An 18,978-nucleotide genomic window follows, 5' to 3' on the forward strand; every position below is an offset into this window, starting at 1 on the left:
TATGACTCCCAACTTTTTATTATGAAAAATTTCAAATGTATAAAAGGTTCAAAAATAGTATAAAGATCACTCAACAAATGCCATACTTCCCTTGTTATTTGTATATACATATACATATATACATACTATTTTGCTAATCCACTTGAAAATAACCTATGCACATCATGACAATTTGCCACTGAATAAAATATAGAGCTGAAAAATAAAGAGCATTTTTCTTCATAAACACAATACCATTATCACAATCACCATTATCAACACCATAATAATTCTCTAATAGCACCTACTATCCAGTCCACATTCAAATTACTTCAACTGTCTAAAAATGTCTTTTGTAACTTGATACCAAGTTACTGTTTTAAACCAGTAAACATTCAAGTTGTATGCATCAACTGTGGTTATGTCTCTTTAGTCTTTAGTTCTAGAGTAGTCCCAACTTTTTTTTTTTCATTTTAACTTTAAAAAACAAAACAAAATCAATTACTTATAAAATGTTACACGTTTTAGATTTATGTGATTTTTTTATGATATCATTTACCTTGTTTCTCTATCTCTAATGTGCCAGTAAACTGGTATTTGGATCTAAAGGCATCATTAGGCTCACATAAAACTTTTGGTGAGAATACCTCATAAGTGATCTTGTATGCCTCACACTACATCACCACAGGAGGAATGTACATCACACTGTCCTATACCATTTGATTAAGGTACTGACTGCCAGATATTTCCACTCTATTTTTTCCCCGTTTAAGCTATCAATAACCTATGTAGTGATTCTGATAAGACCATCCTATTCTACAATATCCCAGGTGACATTAGTATCATATCCCATGTGGTTTCTAAAAGCTATAAAACAGGATAATGCATGAAAACCTAGTATGAGATCACTGTTAATTTCCCAGCATCACTTTTTAAACTCTCAAATGCAAAAGGCAAGATGTATTTCTATCCCAGGAATACAGGCATTTTCATAAGAGTCAATGTCATCTCACTATGTGTACTTCCTGTGCCCCTGAGACTTAAAGACAACAACAAACTCAAATCCTCTCTCAAGAGAATGGGCACACATAAACAAGAGTAGGGCTACACTACCCACCTTCCCACGGGGAATGTGAGTAACAGAGACTACATGCTAAGTAGTCCCTTGTCACAGTTACAATAAAAGAAAGAAGAGTCTGTAAAGATTCTCAGAATATTCCTCCATCATTTGTCAGAAGAGGGTGTGTTCAAGTCAAATTCACAATATAACATGACAAAGGAAGTGATCATTAAGATTATGAATTTTCGTTGTGCTATGCTTTGTTACCAATTTACTAAAGACTGGAAAAAACTGAATCCGATCATAAAGACTATTTACTGTAATGCAGTAAGATAGCGAGGCCATAAAATGTACTGAAGAAATCACTGAGCTGCTCACTCAGAACAAAAGGTCTCCGGAATTAAAGAGTTGTGAGGGACATGACCTTCTGACATTAAGCTTGTCCCTCACTTGACAAGATCACACGTTATTATCTGAGTGGCAAGAAAATCCCCAATGAACAGGACACTTAAGGACCGCTTTTTTAAGGGGAATTCCAATATACTCTTTCAAAAGGACATGTGCAATGAGCAGATGGCAACAGAAGACTACACTTATTTCTTATTGCAAAACAGCCCTGAGCACATGAGAGTCAGGTTTTGAAGAACTGTAAAGCTATCTGGTCAAAAAATATATCACAATTTTTTAAATGATTCATAGACTTTGAGGCATGAGTCATGTTCTAAATTTCTACAGCTGCCATCAGGATGTCTGAATTCAACTTATGCTCTATCACCAACCGGCCTCAGTTTCAAGTGTTAATGATTAAGCTGAAAGCAAACAATGCCCAAGGAGCCCATACATTTCAGGGAAAACAGGCCCCATTTGGTAGAATCAACTTCGACCTACACACCTCGAATCTCATCTGCATCTCCCATTATTCCGACTTGTTTCCCTCACTTTGCTGTCAAAACTAAATTGAGCACTGAAGTTTCTCATTGCTCATAAATTAACTACCCAGAAATAGAAACAAACATGTTTTCCTGTACTGGAAGTTGGAATGTCACAGTATTCTGGGGATCCGTAAGGTAGGCTGGGTAAGTACAAAGATTCAACAGTCCTACTGCGTAGGGACTAACCCAGCCCCTCCATTTACTGGTTGCAAAGCTCAAGGAAGTATGTAACCTCCTTCCAAGTCAGAATGTCCTCCTCTGTAACATCCCCCTTCTCGAGAGGCTACAGCAAAGTGTTGTGCCTGTCAAAAAATGCTCCTGACAAGGTCACCAGGACTTCCCCATTACCAAATCCAGTGTCAAGTCCTAACCCTCATCTTTCTACCAGCAGCATTTGGCACAGTTCATACTTCTTCCCGGAGATACTTCTCTTGCCCCCCAGATCTTCACGCTTTCCTGATATATCTGTAGCTTCAGTCTCCATCTTTAGCTTTAGCCTTCCTCGTTTTCAACCTTTAAATGTTGGCAAACCAAGAGCTTTGTCCTTAGGCTTCTTTCCTGGCAACTCTCCTTCCCTTCCTTTTACCAAGCCTCATAGCTTAAATACCAACTAGATGTTAACAATCCCCAATTTTTTTTAAAGATTTTATTTATTCATGAGAGACTCAGAGAGACACAGGCAAGGGAGAAGCAGGCTCCGCGCAGAAGTCCGATGCAGGATTCGATCCTGGGACCCCAGGATCACACCCCGAGCCAAAGGCAGACATTCAACCGCTGAGCCACCCAGGCGTCCCAACAATTCCCAATTTATAGCTTGGGGCTCTCTTCTGACTTCAAACTCACCAATCCAGCTTCCTACTCAACACGTCCCTCCAGATAGCTAATCAGCTTCTCAAACTTGACCTGTTCAAGGGCGAGTCCCTGGTCTTCTTCCCCAAACCTGCCTCTCCATCTTCACAATCTCAGTTAACAGTGACTCCATTCTTCACCAATCTTCACCATCTCAGTTAACAGTGACTCCATTCTTACAGCTTCACAGGCCAAAATCCTAGAATCATTTTTGATTCTTCTCTCACACACATCCCATATCCCAGTCTATCAGAAAACTCTACTGACAATAATACCTCTGAAGAATATTATATCCAGAACCCAAAGACTCCTCCACACCTCGACAATAACCACCCCATTCCAAATCGCCAGCAACTCCCAGCATGGACAATACAACAGCCTCTTAACTGGTCTCCGTTTCTAACCTCGCCCCCTTACAACCTCAACGAAGCATGCAAAATGACACTATTTTAAAAGAATAATAATAACATCATAACACAAAGCTACTCAGAATTCTTCCTGTGACTTACTGTCTCACCCATTGTAAAAGCCAAACTACACAACTGCCTAGCCAACACAAGTGAGGCTGCTGTTCTCGCCCTTGCTTTCTTTTCCTCCACTATGGTTCTTGGTTTTCTTCATCAGGCAGTCTTATCTCAGTGTCCCACAGGTCTTCATTGTGCACTCCCTCACCCCCTTCAGATTTCTGCTATAATTTCTTCTTCGTCTCAGGGAGGCCTTTCCTGACCACCATAAATCGCAAAATCGACCACCCCCACCATATTCTATTGCATTTCTCCAGAGTACTTAAAACCCTTTAACACACCAACTGTTTTGCTTATTTCTCATCTGGTTTTCCCACTATTAACACAAGCTCCATGAAGGTGATGATTTAGCTTTATTTTGTTCTAAACTGTATTTCCAGTGCCTAGAATTTCTCCCACAGAGCAGGCACCCAACTATTAGTTGAATAAGTGAACAAAGTACTGAATAATGTACGTTTATTTTGGTTGTTTAAAAAGCTGCAAATTAAAATCCATCTTGATTTTACATGCTTTGGATTTCACAAAAGAGCTGCTTATAAATTACTTTTTCTATAATAATGTCGACAAGTCTCCCTAAGCAAATCCCTAACACAGTTTTTTGCCAGCTTCAAATTGTTCCTATGCTGTAGCCTCTTTTATCCTATCTGTGATATATACGAAGCCAGACATACCATAGAACCTATGCAGCTAATTAGCTGACATGGTTTACTTTAATCATTACTACACTCACAAAGGCCTGTTAATGAGTCACAAAACTGTTTCTTAAACTAAGTAAAGTGATATTTTATTAGTGTGAACTTTTCACTCCCCCTAATGGTGATTTTTATTGTTTGTTTGTATTTGAAATGTTTAGAGAAAAGAAGAGCCCTTAAGGAAGACAGCCAAATAAATAACTTGAATGTGAGAACAGAAGGTAACTGGCACACTCTTATCAATCTGTTATCACTGACATATATTAACTACCAACATTTAGGGAGAAATATGAATGTGCAAAACACTAGTAAAATACCTTCGGTAAGCTTGAAAGGTCATAAGTTACAACTGCTAAGCTGAATGAAAGACTGGTTTAAAAAGCCACGTATTTCCAGTAATTTTCTATTTTAAAAGAGCCTACAAAAAAAAACCCTTGGCACTTCAGAAATTTCTTCTGCCCTCAACTACTCACTACTGCCCTAACATTTTGTCCTTCCATCATTTTCTGACTCCCACCAACCTAAGAAACTTTAGCGGGGGCGAGAGGACCCTACCTGTTCATTAAACATCACCAACACATTTTGGAAAAGATGCCTAATTTTATTTAAAGTATTTAATATTTCATCAATATAGTATATATGTTAGTAGAAAAATTCCACTTGGACAGGACTTTCTAAATGCAGTCATGATGTAGGGCTTTTCCTTCCAACAAAATGTTTTGTGCTCTCACCAGCAAAGTAGCTTTAAGTAATTAGATGAACCACATGCACAGAGTTCAGATTCTAAATTGACATCATAATCATAGTATCTGTAAGTAGGAACATAAGGTGTCCTCTTATTGATGACAGGATTTCTCTGGGCCATAAGAAAACTCTCAGTAGGTTCTGTCTACGATCACTGGCATACATATAGCTAAGACTATAAACTCTGTATAAAGTGAAATAATGAAGGGGACAAAATGGAAACAGAACCTATGAACCTCACTAACCCCATACTTTAATCATTTGTCCCAAAAAAGAGACAAGTGTCACAGAGAAACGTAACAGATAAACCAGGAATAAAGGTGCTATCTAGTTCCAAGCCTAATGCTACAAATACTAAAATTATTTCCAGATTTATACTATGAATTTTATCTCTGTCTAGCAGAACAAAACAAAGATAAAATCAATATATGGAAATCGGTTGCACTTTCTTTTATCTACAATAATTTACTTTAAAATATCTAGTCACCGTATTTTTTCAAAGATTTTATTTATTTATTCATGATAGAGAGAGAGAGGCAGAGACACAGGCAGAGGGAGAAGCAGGCTCTATGCAGGAAACCCGATGTGGGACTCGATTCTGGGACTCTGGGATCACGCCATGGCCGAAGGCAGATGTTAACCGCCAAGCCACACAGGTGTCCCCGTCACAGTATTTTTTTAAATGACAAAAAAATTCTGCTCAATCATAAACAGAGGACCATTTAATGTTCTTGGATAAGATCACCTAGTATTATATGGATGTCAATTCTCCCCAAAATAAATCTATATATTCAATGCATCCTCTATCGAAATTCTAGTTGTGTTGTTTTTAGAAACTCTAGCTCTAAAACATATAGAAAAGAGTAAAAATCTACAAATAGCTAAACCAATTATACTACAGTTTGGCAAACTGAATTTAATTAAAAAAAAAAAAAAAGGAAACAAATAGCTAAACCAACTTTGAAAATGGGCAAAGAATGGAGAACTTGCCCTACCAGATACTTAACATTAGTAGCCTTTGGGGGAGTGGGGGGCAAATTAAGACCACAATGAGATATCACTACACACCTAAACAGCTAAAATAAAAATACAGTGATAATACCAAATGCTGGCAAGGATACAAAGAAACTCAATCTCTCATTGCTGGTGGGAATGTAAAATGATGCAGCCACTCTAGAAAACAGTTTGGCAGTTTCTTCACAAAGTAAACCTACACTTATCATACCACCCAGCAATCCCGTTCCAAGGCATTTATCCCAGAAAATGTGAAACTTTGTATCCACACATACACAAAAATTATACAAGAATGTTCATTGCAGCTTTACTTGTAATAGCCAAAAACTAGAAAGAGCCTAGCCTCAATGTCCCAGTGAATGGTTACACAAACTGCAGTATACATATACCATGGAATACTACCCAAATTATGCAACAATTTGGATGAATCTCAAAAATCATCTCATGCAACAATTTGGATGAATCTCAATCTCAAAAAAGTCATATGTTGTGTAATTCCATTTATATAGCACTCCTGTACAGATAGAATTCTAGAGATGGAAAACTGATTAGTGAGCAGAGGTTAGGGATTGAAGGGAGATGGATGTGACTAAAAAGGTATAGTAGGAAGGAGATCTTCGCAATGATGTAACAGTTCTCTATCTTGACTGCAGTGATGATTACAGGTATCTATCTACACAGATGCTAAAATGCCATGGAGCCACACTCAGGCATTGTACCAAAAGTCAATTTCTGGGTTTAGCTATTGCACTGCACGTAATTGGATAAAACGTAACCATTGGAGGAAACTGGGTGACGTTATTAAAAATGTACCCCTTGTACCTCTTGGGGGAAACCAGGCCTCTCTGCAGATCTTTGCGACTTCCTGTGATCTATAATTATTTCAAACTCCGGCTAAAATAAAATGGGGAACACCAATAAAAAATAAATTTATTTAAAAAAAAAAGAAAAAATAAATAAAATAAAATGGGAAGAATTAGTCACACAGGGAAAAAATTAATACAAAGCCATTGTGTGAAAACCACATGGTATTAAAGCAAGAGCAAACAAATAAACCAAAGGAACAGAATACAGTCCTCAGAGTATGAGAACTTGATACACAATAAGTGTAGCATCTTACCTAAGGGGAAAGGAGAGAATGCCACTAGGAAAACGGGAACGCTACATGGAAAATAAACTGAATCTCTTCCCTGTGACATATAAAAAGACTCTGGATACACTAAAGCCCTATACATTTCAAGGAAAACCATGAAATTAGTAAAACACAAAAGTAACGTTATGACATAGAATTTGAGGAAAGACTTCTGACAACCCCCAAAGCACAAACCATATGGCAATTTTTTTAATCTGACTGCATCAAAATTGAAGATCTCTGTTCAATGAAGCACATCATGAAAAATGTTACAGACAAATGACAGAATAGAAACAGGGATACTTACATATTTAAAAGACTAGTATCTAGGAAATACAGACTGACTGCAGATCAAGCAGAAATGAAACCTCAAAAATGGGCAAAGGATGAACAGTTTTACAAGAGGGAAAACCAAAAAGATAAAATGTACACGAAGAAATGCTCAAACTCCTAATAGTGAAATGCCATTTAAAAAGAGATTTTACTTTGTATCAATTAGTGTGGAAAAACTAGGACACTAGATAATACGAAATAACAATGAAGATGCAAGGACATAGAAACCCCCCAAGAATTGCCTGCAGGAGTACAGACCATAGCAATTTGTTCTAGAACACAATCTAGCAGTTCTTCAATAAAATATATGAACGCCCTATGATCCAGAAGTCACATTTCTGGATATATATCTCAAAGAAAGCATCACAGAGGTCTTGGAGGTGTATTTGTTATACCATCATCTGTAGCAGTAGGAAAATAAAGGTAAAATAGGCATCCGCAAATAGGAGAGTAGATGGAAACCCATAACAGATATACTCTCTGAAACACTGTGCAGCAGTCAGATCTTTAAAACATGGTAGGGAGAGAAACAAAATTCAATATACAATATTATATAACATAGGTAGTATATAATATACAACATATAAAATACAGCCTATCTCTAAAAATAAAAAACGTGGGTACCCAAAACAACATACATTTAATAACACACAACACACACATAAAGGCTACACATCACACATGTTAAACTGTTTTTTTCCCATGTATTGATCAAAGGAATGGAGTGGGAATTGGAAATAAAACACAATGAATACAAAACAAAAAACAACAAAAACCAGGAGACACACCCTGAATGGCCAATAATGACCACTGAACTGAGGAAAAATTAATCCTCTTCACCTGAGGTCCAAAACAAACTTTAAGGACTCCCACCTAACACAGAGCACACTACTGAAGCTAAATGTCATCCTATCCTTATCGTGACAAAGGCACAAAAATTAGCTCAGTGCTTTTAAGGTTTTCAATGCTAAGCCTGTTACGTAGATAAACCACCCCCACTTACTTTGCTTCAAAATAGAACTTATATCCAAGATCAAAACAGAAGGAAATCATAAGATAAAAAACTTAACCATTTGAAATGTCAAGTGCCCACAATGATACTCAAGATAAAGCAGAGCCCAGTCCCTCTGATGTACGGAATCATCAACATCTTTTGAGGTCGAGCTGCATACAGGTGGCAATAAGAAAAACTAACAGGCATGGCCTAGTTTTGTTGAGTAGAGCTCTGCAGTATTTAAAAAAAAAAAAATAAAGACAGATCTCTAAGCAAATAAATTCCCAATAATAATCGCGGGTCAAAAATAAACGAGGCATTGTGCTATCTTTTTGTATTTGTTGGGTTTCCCGGTTGGAAATGACTAAGATCTGTGCACGTCGATGCAAAAATCCAGGCGGCTTGGGCTTCGTCGAAAAAGGCATTTCAATTTTTTTTTGAATCTTTAAACTGCTCTCCACGTCCACTGTCACCGGTAGCTCATTTTTGGCCAGACCAAAAATGTCAAAGACCCCGATTTCTCTTATGTCCCCTGCGATCCTTGCCCATCTTATGCACAACGACCTGAGTAATAATAAGCATCCGAAAGGGTCGGACAGAGCCCGTGGCAAAGGGTCACCAGGTGAGCAGGCGGCCCCTGCCCCTGGATCCCCAAGCCCGCAGCATCCACGCTGCCCAGGCTGAGATGCAACCGTACCTGCCAATAATTTCAGAATGTTGGGAACCAACAGATAATGCCTAGGACCTGCGGAAAAAAAAAAAAAAAAAGAAAAAAAGAAAGAAAAAGAAAAAAAAAGTGACAAGGCGAGTGAATGAAAACATAGAAGGAAATTGTTAAATCGCGGGCAGGGCAGTGCGGGCTCCAAGCGGGCGCTTCCCGGGCGCGGGGGCCGCGAGGCGGGGGAGGAGCAGGTGTCCTTACCCAAGTGCTAGGGCGGCGGGGCGGCGGGGGCACCGCGCAGGTGAGGCTCCACACCTTAAGCAAGGGCGCACAGGTAAGGAGAGGCCCCCCCGCCCCGCCCCCAGCGCTGCCCCAACCACCCACTCATCACACACCACCTCGCTCCTTGGGCGAGCCCGTCTCCAGCCCAAAGCCGGGGTCACCCGAACCGAGGACCCGCGAGCACCCCCAGGGCTGAACCCCGTGACCCCTGACCCCCGACCCCCGACCCCCGCCGCGGGAGCCCCGCTCACCTGTCACAGCTTCATCTCAAGCCGCGATGCTGTCCGCGCCACCACCCGCGGGCGCCCCGCCGAAGACCAGCAGGCGAGGACGCACGGCGCGGACGACCCGCGGTGCTCCAATCCCCGGCGGGCGAACCCCTGGGGCGACCGCCCCCCCGCGAGCCGGGCCGGCGGCGTCTCCCCCGCGAGCCTGCTTCAAGGTGCCGTTGCCGCCGCGGCAGTAAATCAGCTGACACCCGACTGCCGTGACTTCCGCGGCAACTGTCGCAAAAACGAGGGGGCGGGAAATGAGCCCCGTGGCCAGACTCGCCGGGCCTCGGCTAGGAGCCGGGGAAGCCAGCCGCGTTACCAAGGAGACCGATCGCAGGCGAGGGTGTCGACTGTGGGCAAAGGGCGCGCGGTCGCCATCTTTGTTGTGGGAAACGCGGTCTAGGCTCGCGTCCCGCCTCCAATGCCCAGGCTGGGAGGACCAAGATGGAGGGAAGAGCGAAAGGGCAAGTGGAGGAGGTGTCCCCAGGATGTTGCAGGTTCACGCTTCTGCCCCGGGACTCGGTCCAGACCCTTGCAAAGTGTGAGCTCTGGAACTTGGTGGCTGTTTGCTTCTGACCTCGACGGAGACAGCCAGAAGAGGAACTCGGCTTGTAGGCTGCAGGACGCCTGACCTTGTGCAACATTCCTGCAGAGGAGAGGGGATGAAAGTACGCTCAGTGTGGGCGGCAGAGCCCGGTGCAGCCGGAGACCCGCCTTCAGAGAGGCCTGTGTTGGGATGCCAGCGCCTCCCCTGCGCCCTGTCATTGCCATCTGGGGCCTGATGCTTCTTCTCTTCATTCTCCCCAACTCCCCGTGTAAAAAAAATAATGACCTCGTGAGTATCTAGGAGGCTGAACGAGCTCAATAAACAGCAATCGCTCATTATGCTTGCCCATCTTCCTCCCAAATATTTGTCGAGTGAATGCATAGCAGCCAAGGGAGAAACTTGGGGCGATGCTGGTGGCCAATGGTCAGTTCTGCTAACAAGATAGGAAGGACAAGCATTCCAGAGCTTTGTCTTTCCTTCATAAGCTCCCTAACAGACTCCCAGGGCAAGGACTCTAAGAGTAAACTATGTATTGAGGTCACCCGGCAGAGCTTGTCAAAATGAAGTTTCTGACCCAGTAGGTCTGCAGAGGGCTTCGGAAAAACCCTCCATTTCTAACAAGCTCCCTTTGCTGCTGGCTCTTAGACCTGAGTCTTGGGTAGCAAAATCCTATTGGATGGGTCTGAAGCAGGAGATTAAGGGATTAGAACAGGGCACAAACAAGTCCTTGAGACAGGATCACTTCCTTACTAATATGTCAAAAGAGACCTAAGAATTGGTTAGGTCAAAGGGTTTCTTGGCAATTTATGATTCCTGCAAATGATAAACTTCTCCTTCCTCTCCTTTCCAGTTTAGACAGTCCTCCTCCCTCTAACACCGTGCAGACCCATCAGTGTCCTGGGGGGCACACCCCCTTTTCCCTCACTAGGCCATTTAGCATTCTTTATGTCTCAGGTCTTGTTTCCTCTAGGCTATTTATTTGTAGAGACCAGTTCTGCTCTGCTGCCACCATGAGAATAATTAATCATAATGTTGACCAAGGAAGTCAATACAACAACCTGAAAGTCAGCAATTCTAAAGTTGTCTTACACTGTAAATTGGGATTCTATGATTTTCTTCAACTTTTGACTAACAGCCTTGTAGTCACATGGGGCAGAGAAAAGCAGGAAAATGATGTTAAATAGAAGAAATTAATTCCTTGGACAGCTGGGTTCAATATACTCATTCACTCCGTTATAATGATGAACACATTTAAATTGTTAAGTTCATAATCCCCTTTACAATCTACAAGAACTTTTTGGAAATATGGGAAGTGCAGAGTGGTTACCATGGGATAGTCTTAGGCTTCATTAAAGCTTGTTTGGTTTGTAAAGGTAATCTATAAAATATCCCTCCTAGGTAAAGTTGACTTTTATTAAACAAATATGAATTGAACTTACTACGTTTCAAATACTTTCCTAGGAATACAAGGTTAATAGGAAGATTAATGAGAAACCTTCAGACTGCTAGCACTCTGGCCCCTCTCTACCAAGTTCACAAAACATATTGCCAAAGCCTACCTATAAATGCATGTAATTTCCTGAGCTACAGGACTAAAATAAATATTCAAATATGAATGAATAACATGTTTCCATTTCAGAAATATTCACACATTTTTATATGTACATATATATGTTTTACATGTTAACCTTCCTGAAAATTAAAATTTATAACTTCAGTAAGCTAATCCTAAGTATATTTTTTTAGTAAATCATTTATTTATTCCTGTTATCTAGAGGAATTATACAAAAATCTTAGAGATTTACAGAACCAAAAAAAAATCAGTTCAACATATATTTATGGAACCTTAACAGAAAACAAAGCCGAGGAAGAAGAGGAAGAAGAAGAAGAAGGAGAAGGAGAATAAGAATAAGAATTTGGTATGTTCAGTTCTATAGAGGAAAGCTGGCTCTGCTTCCCACCAAGGCTCAGAAAATGAGGACTTCTGTAAACATTGGAAGGTATTTGGGCAGCTAAAAAGAATGGCAAATTTCCCCAAGGTATATGGCTATAATGTAGCACAGTGTGAGAAAAAAAAAGCATACTAAGGAGTAATGGAGAAGAGATGACTTACTTGTAGACTGAGATGAGGAAGGATATTCACGTTAAATTTCATGAAGGTCTACAAAAATGGATAGGATTTGGAATAGGAAGAACTGGGAAAGGAGAACAATATTGTTGCTAGTTTTGAAATGTAGTACACAAGTATGTATATACACATAACATATGACATAAAACATGAATATATAAACACATATATAATAAAGTTAAATTGGAAGTGAAGTACAGGGGACATAAAGCAGATGAATAGGGAAACTGTGATATTAAGACTTAGTTATTTCTTCCCCCTGAGAGACTCCTTCAATGGGCAATCTTTGCCCTGGAACTCTCTCTTAGGTTGATAGAGTCTCAGATTGGGCCTAAACCCAGTAATAAAAAATAACATGGGGATCCCTGGGTGGCGCAGCGGTTTGGCGCCTGCCTTTGGCCCAGGGCACGATCCTGGAGACCCCGGATCAAATCCCACGTCGGGCTCCCGGTGCATGGAGCCTGCTTCTCCCTCTGCCTATGTCTCTGCACCCACCCCTCTCTCTCTCTCTGTGTGTGACTATCATAAAATAAAAAAATAAAAAATAAAAAAATAAAAAATAAAAAAATAAAAATAACATGGGAAAAAGGGAATAAGGCCAGATAAGAAGAGGCCTTGAATGCCCTTCTAAGTTTTCAGAACTTGATTCCAAAGGAAGTGAAAAGCCATTGTAGACTTTTGACCAATACGTAGAGTGGTGTTTTCCTAATTACATTGTTTTTATTGCCTTATAACAAATTACCATGAGTTTAGTGGCTTTGAGCAATGCACATCCATTGCCTCATAGTTTCCATGGAAAAGGAGCTCAGGCACAGCTTCTGATCACACCAGGTGACAGTTGAGATGTCAGACTACAATCTCATCTGGAGACTCAACCAGGGAAGAATCTGAATCCAATTCATGTCCTTGTGGATAAATGACTAAGGACCCTCTGGTCCTACAACCACCTGCAGTTCCTCCTCACCTACGCTTTACCAAAAGGCCTATCATATGGAAGCTTACTTCTTCAAAGCCAGCAAAGAGCACCTCTCTAGTGGGTGCAAGAAAGATCGAGTTATATAGCTGGAGATACAGATAGAATAGATCAATCTGTAACCTAACGAAGCGAGTGACAGCCCATCATCATTGCCATGTTCTACTGGTTAGAAGCAAGTCACAGGTTTCACATGCATTCAAGGAGAGAGACTTGTACAGAGTGTGGCTCGCTGGGCAATCACTGTAGGGTGTGTCAGCCACAAAAAAAAAAAAAAAAAAAAAAAATCAGCCAAGCAATGCATCAGATACACTAGGTGGAAAAGACAGAGAGGCACAGAGACAAATGAGAAGTTTTCATCATCATTGTCTTAGCCAAAAATGTATAATTATTACCAGAAAAGAACCATAAATGGAACCCATGGGGTAAGGGTAAAAAATGTGAACCTGCTATGTTTTAATGATCCGAGCATTAAACAAAAGTTAAGTATTATCCTGTCTTTAGGATTTAGTAGCAATTACCCTGCAACACACCAATTCTTCCTGGAATTCGTAGGTTCCAAGTTAGTTCTCCAAAAGGCAAGGAGGTTTGTTCCTCCATTTTACAAATCTCTGCCTGGTGGTCTCCCTGGCCTCATTACTACTGTCATTTCCAGAAGATTTCACATGTGCTATTATTTTTTTCCTATGGATTGTTAATTTGTGGTTTGGTGTTCCCCACAAGGGCCTAATATTTTGCTAATTCTGCCCTTTCCTTAGTGGACCCTATTCGCCTAAAAGTCATGTCATGGTAGGAGGCTTCGTGTTAGTACTGGGGGTCTTCACACTTTATCATGTCATAGCAGAGTAGTAAGTGATCTCGGCATCGTTTTGTGTAATTATAACTGTGTATGAGTTTCCGTTTGTACTTTCTCACGTGATTTGAAAGTCAACTCGGGTGATACTTCTCTTGTTTTCCTATCTCACGACTTCCACTTAATCAAATTATTTCTTCTAAGTAACAGAATGTCTTTATCTTTTTTTTTTAAAGATTTTAGTTAGTTAGTTATTTTGAGAGAGAGAGAAAGCAAGTGAGCACACAGAAGGAGAGGGAGAGGGGGAAGCAGACTCCTTGCCAAGCGGGGAGCCTGTTGTGTGGCTCTATCTTAGGACCCTGGGGTCATGACCGAGTTGAAGGAAGACACCCAACCAACTGAGCCACCCGGGCACCCCCAGAATGTCTTTTTCTAGAAATATCTCTATTTGTTCCATACTTACACCTTTTAGGAAGGAGTAAAGATGTTAAAGTTGGGAGTGCTTGAGCTCCTTACGTGTAAGGATGTGGGGGCCCCTCACCAAGCTACTAAGATCAGCAAGAGGATATTAGGATAATAAAGAAGGAAGACAGGGGCACCTGGGTGGTGCAGTTGGCTGAACAGCTGACTCTTTGTTTTAGCTCAGGTTGTGATCTCAGGGTCCTGGGACTGAGTCCCGCATCAAGCTCAGCACTCAGCACAGAGTCTGCTTGAAACTCTTTCTCTCTCTCACTCTGAGACTCTCCCCTGCTCTCTCTCTCAAATAAATTAATAAAATATCTAAAAGAGGAAGAAGAAGAACAACAACAACAACGTGATGAGTGACTTACAGCCATGTCACCAGCTGCAGCAACAAGGGTTATAGTTTGTCCTACTAATCTCTCTCTTCTTTCTCCTGGCAGGATGACAGGCCCACCAGAGACTTGGGAGAGCTGGTCCTCAATCCTGTGCCAAGAAGAGGATCCATGTGTCACAAAATGGGCCATGGAAGACACAAAGATGCACTGCCCAGATTTTCCTTCCAGGAGAATGTACTTCTTAGCTCTATGGAGAGGACTTGCTTACTGTTTCTGTTATATGCTTCTTTGGGGTCCCTTCAGCTTTCCAGCTGGGATTACCTATTCTTGGGGCAGCCCTGCAAATATCTGAGCATAGCAAAGTTATTCATGAGCACACTCTTCTCAGGGAGTCCCCAGTGAATGGCTAGTAAGAAAGGGTACCCTCCTTCTCACTGTCCCACCTTCTTCTCCCTCCTTCCACTTCTACTTCCGTTGCTGCTGCTGTGACTTTTCTGTCCATTTGAATAATTTCAAATAAAATTTCAGAAAAAAAGAAAGTTTTAATAAAAATGAGATGAAGCCGATATCAACCAATGCAATGTATATACCTTACCTTGATATTGATTCAAATAAGTCATAAATAAATTAGGAGAAAATAGAGAATTTTAACATTAGGTGGAGAGTTGATGATACTAAGGAAGCATTGTTAACATTTTAGGTGTGATAATGGCATTTTGGTTATGAAGGTTATTTTTAAAGGAATCCTTATCTTCTAGACATGAAGACTAAAATACTACAGATGAAATTGTGTCATGGCCTGGCATTTGCTCCACAATAATCTGGGTTGGGTGAGGGGTAGTGGCGATGAGTACTTTATTTCTATTTTCATGAAATAGTACTTTCTTTTACTTGTCCTAAATATAATTTGGCAAAGTGGAAAGCATCATTCTTCAGCATCTAGTGGTATTGGGCGCTCTGCTGAGCTGGACATTCAGATAGTGCAAAAACCTGTTTTTGTGGTCAAATTGCTCACAGTCTGGCAGGGAGACAGATACATCTACTATGAGTGCAATGCAGTGTGAGAAGTGGTTTGCTTTGGTACTTTCTACCAGGTAGGTCTGATTCTCCTAATTTTCTTCTGATTCTAATATTCTGAATGTTGGTGGGAAATACTGTTTTTAACATTGTGTAAGTAACCACTTCCTTACTGTATAGGAGCTAACATACATTTTATCGATATTGAATGTGTTCAGTGCCTGGCCCTCCGGGGTACGGAGAGTATGTACATACTGCTCCTCAGGAACGTGATGACTGATGAGCTTGTGTATGTTTGGCGAATGTGTTTGCTCAAGAGCATGCCTGAGAGAGAGCTTTGGACACAGCAAAGTCTTTATTGGGAGGCATTTCTTCCCTACCTGTACATTCTAGTCAGGCAGTATCTACTACACTACCATGGACAACAAAGAGCTCTCTTTACGAATGAAAATATAGTTAGGTGTAGGCATGTGTAGTTTTCGGTTTCAAAGGGTTAATTGTAACCCCCAACACACTCTTTAAAAAATTATAATATGAATTTTTATCTCAGAGACTGAAGTGATAGAATTATTTATCTATCTGGCCTTCTTAACAGCAGCTCTCGGCAGTTTAATGACTTCTGAACCTCAGATATAAATTTCAGAATAAAAACCTATTTTACATTTCTGGGAAACACCCAACACTGACTCAGAATTGCTAGCAGGTTTCTTCAGCATGTTCTAGGAGGAGGAGTTTTATGACAGAGATGGGTCACTCCGTGAATTCCTAGAAAACTCTCTTCAAAGACACTGCCTAGCATCCAAAGCTAAGGAATATGGTGTTAGTGGGACAAATGGTCCGTCTGGGGACCCTTGACAGCATTATTTAAGGAACCATTTAATACCCAACTGGGAATCCTACTCCTTGGACTGAAAGACATTGCACCACCTAGGGACAGCCATGGGAAATGGTATTTAATTTTCAAACTCCATATGACCTACAACTAGAAAAGGTTTGCGAATTATGAAGCGGGATGTCCTTTCTATTTAATATTTATATTACATGAATTACATATTTTCCCCTCAAGATTTTAAGAATAAAACAAACCTTTTCTAAAATTATTTTTTATATAAATTACCCAGTTGATGGAAAAATTAAACGAATACACAATACTACAAGTTTTCTATTCTGGAATAAGGTAACAATAAGCTATTAAGGAGAAGTTTTTTTTTAAAGATTTATTTATTTATTTGAGAGAGAGAGTGCGTAGGAGCGGGGGTAGGGGGGTGGGGGGTCGGGGAAGGGACAGGGGAGGAGATTGAGGGAGAGAAGACTCCTTCCTGAGCCCAGAGACCTGCATGGGGCTCTGTCTCACAGCCCTGAGATCATGACCTGAATTGAAATCAAGACTCGGACACTTTACCGACCAGACCACCCAGATGCCCCAAGCAGAAGTTATTTTTATGTAAATTTTGGGGTGGTTGTAATTTTGATAAGTTAGTGGGGGGATTTCATACGGTTTATGGAATTCATCAATAAATCCATATCCTTGGTCTTCTGCAAGCACAAATCCAGTTATTTAAAGAGGTATTTTATATCTCAGAGAAATTTATGAGGATTTTTGTTGCAGAATAAACGTCTTTTCTTCATTATATTCTTGCTATTGCTCTTCAAAAACTCCAAGTGGCATTTGCTCCACTTTTTACAAGAGGAGTACATTTAAAGAAAAACTTACAGCAAAACTTTATGTACTGGACACTGCCTCCCCAAATACTCAAATATATATGAAATTGGAAAATCGTGCCTTTCTTTTCTATCATGGGAATATTTTTAAATGATTAGAATCATATTGACTCAAAAAAGGTGGATGTGGATCAAATAAACTTAAAGGCTGAAACTATACAACTCTTAATGAAAATGAGGAAAAATCTTTATGGAGGGAGAAGGGAAGAAGCAAACACTTGGGGAGAAATGGCAGCCTGGTGTGTCTAGGCAAAGGGTCCACAGGCAGCTTGAATCAAGGGGTCCCAATTCCTGAGTCACATGAAGCAGAAAGGGCTAGATTTCAAGATGGTGTGTAGGAAGAGACAGTGCTCCTAGACATCTACACTCCAATGCCCCACTTCTACTTTAAACTCAGAAATTTGGTATAATTTCTGAAGCAGGCAGAGGAGGAGAACAAGGTTGTTTTTGTTCTAGTTGGATACAGGAGAAGGGTGAGGGTTCAGAGTCAAAATGAAATTGAGTTATACAACAATTCTTGTACCCCTACATTTTGTGAACTGAGAGTCATACTCATTATGCCTCCCAGCCATTCATTTATTCAACCTATACTTATTTTGTATCTACCATATGCAAAGGGCTATGAGAGAGATAAAGCCATGGATGACGTGTCTCTAACATATCTGTTTGTAAAGTCAGCAAAGTGAACCCATGGCGGCTACAAGTCATGATAGAAAGCATTCCTCCAGTGACTGGCTGAGCTTGATAAAAATGGGTGAATCTAAAGCGAACTATATTCTTGGTGAGTTAAGAGGAAAGTCAGGAGTCATTTCTTATTTTTATCTAGGCCTGAATTTTAGAACATATTCCTTCATAAAGCATTCTCTGCTCATTCTAGCTGGAAACATTCTCTTCTTTTTCTCAACCACTAGGGTATGTTATTTACAGCTCTATTATGGCACTTACCACATTTTACCTTGTATTATTAGCTTTTGTAGAAGTATCTTATCTCCCTTTTGATGTCCCTGGAGGAAAGGTGTTTTGAAGCATTATCATAGCACCTTGTGCATAGTAAATGCTACATGAGAGTAGACAAGTAGCATCAAATAATGTCTCTCAAAATATGGACTCCTTGCATCAGCTAACCCTGGATGCTTATTAAAGTTCAGACTTTTTTTTTTTAATTTTATTTATTTATTCATGAGAGACACAGAGAGAGAGAGAGAGGCAAAGATACAGGCAGAGGGAGAAGCAGGCTCCATGCAGGGAGCCCGACGTGAGACTCGATCCGGGATCTCCAGGATCATACCTGGCACTAAGCCGCTGAGCTACCGGAGCTGCCCTAAAGTTCAGATTCTTGAGCCATGTACCAACACTACTGAATTAGAATTTCTGGGTGTGAAACTGGAAACTCACATTTTAATGAGCTCACTACAGCTTGAGACCTATGGATTTCAGAATATAACAAGTTATAGTAAGACGTGAGGGATGGGGTGGAGCTGGGGTTTATGTGCAGTGTATTTTGCGTTTCTGAATATGTTCATCTCAGGAATG

The 18,978-nt window shown here is 40.6% G+C and overlaps 1 protein-coding gene across 5 annotated transcripts in view; it reads right to left on the minus strand.

Annotated features, from left to right (window-relative positions):
• The window catches only part of WDR7 (WD repeat domain 7), a 354,125-nt gene extending 344,469 nt beyond the window's left edge, over window positions 1-9,656 (minus strand). For 3 of the 5 annotated variants that reach the window (XM_077891960.1, XM_077891970.1, XM_077891949.1), the window contains exon 1: window positions 9,448-9,651. The gene's annotated coding sequence lies outside the window, so the exon portion shown is untranslated. Of the gene's footprint in view, window positions 1-9,447 lie in introns of all 5 variants that reach the window. The other 2 variants (XM_077891973.1, XM_077891984.1) reach the window with 2 other exon arrangements.
• Between the last annotated feature and the right edge of the window lie 9,322 nt (window positions 9,657-18,978).

This window comes from Canis aureus, chromosome 1 (assembly GCF_053574225.1).
Source record: "Canis aureus isolate CA01 chromosome 1, VMU_Caureus_v.1.0, whole genome shotgun sequence".
Lineage (NCBI taxonomy): Eukaryota > Metazoa > Chordata > Mammalia > Carnivora > Canidae > Canis > Canis aureus.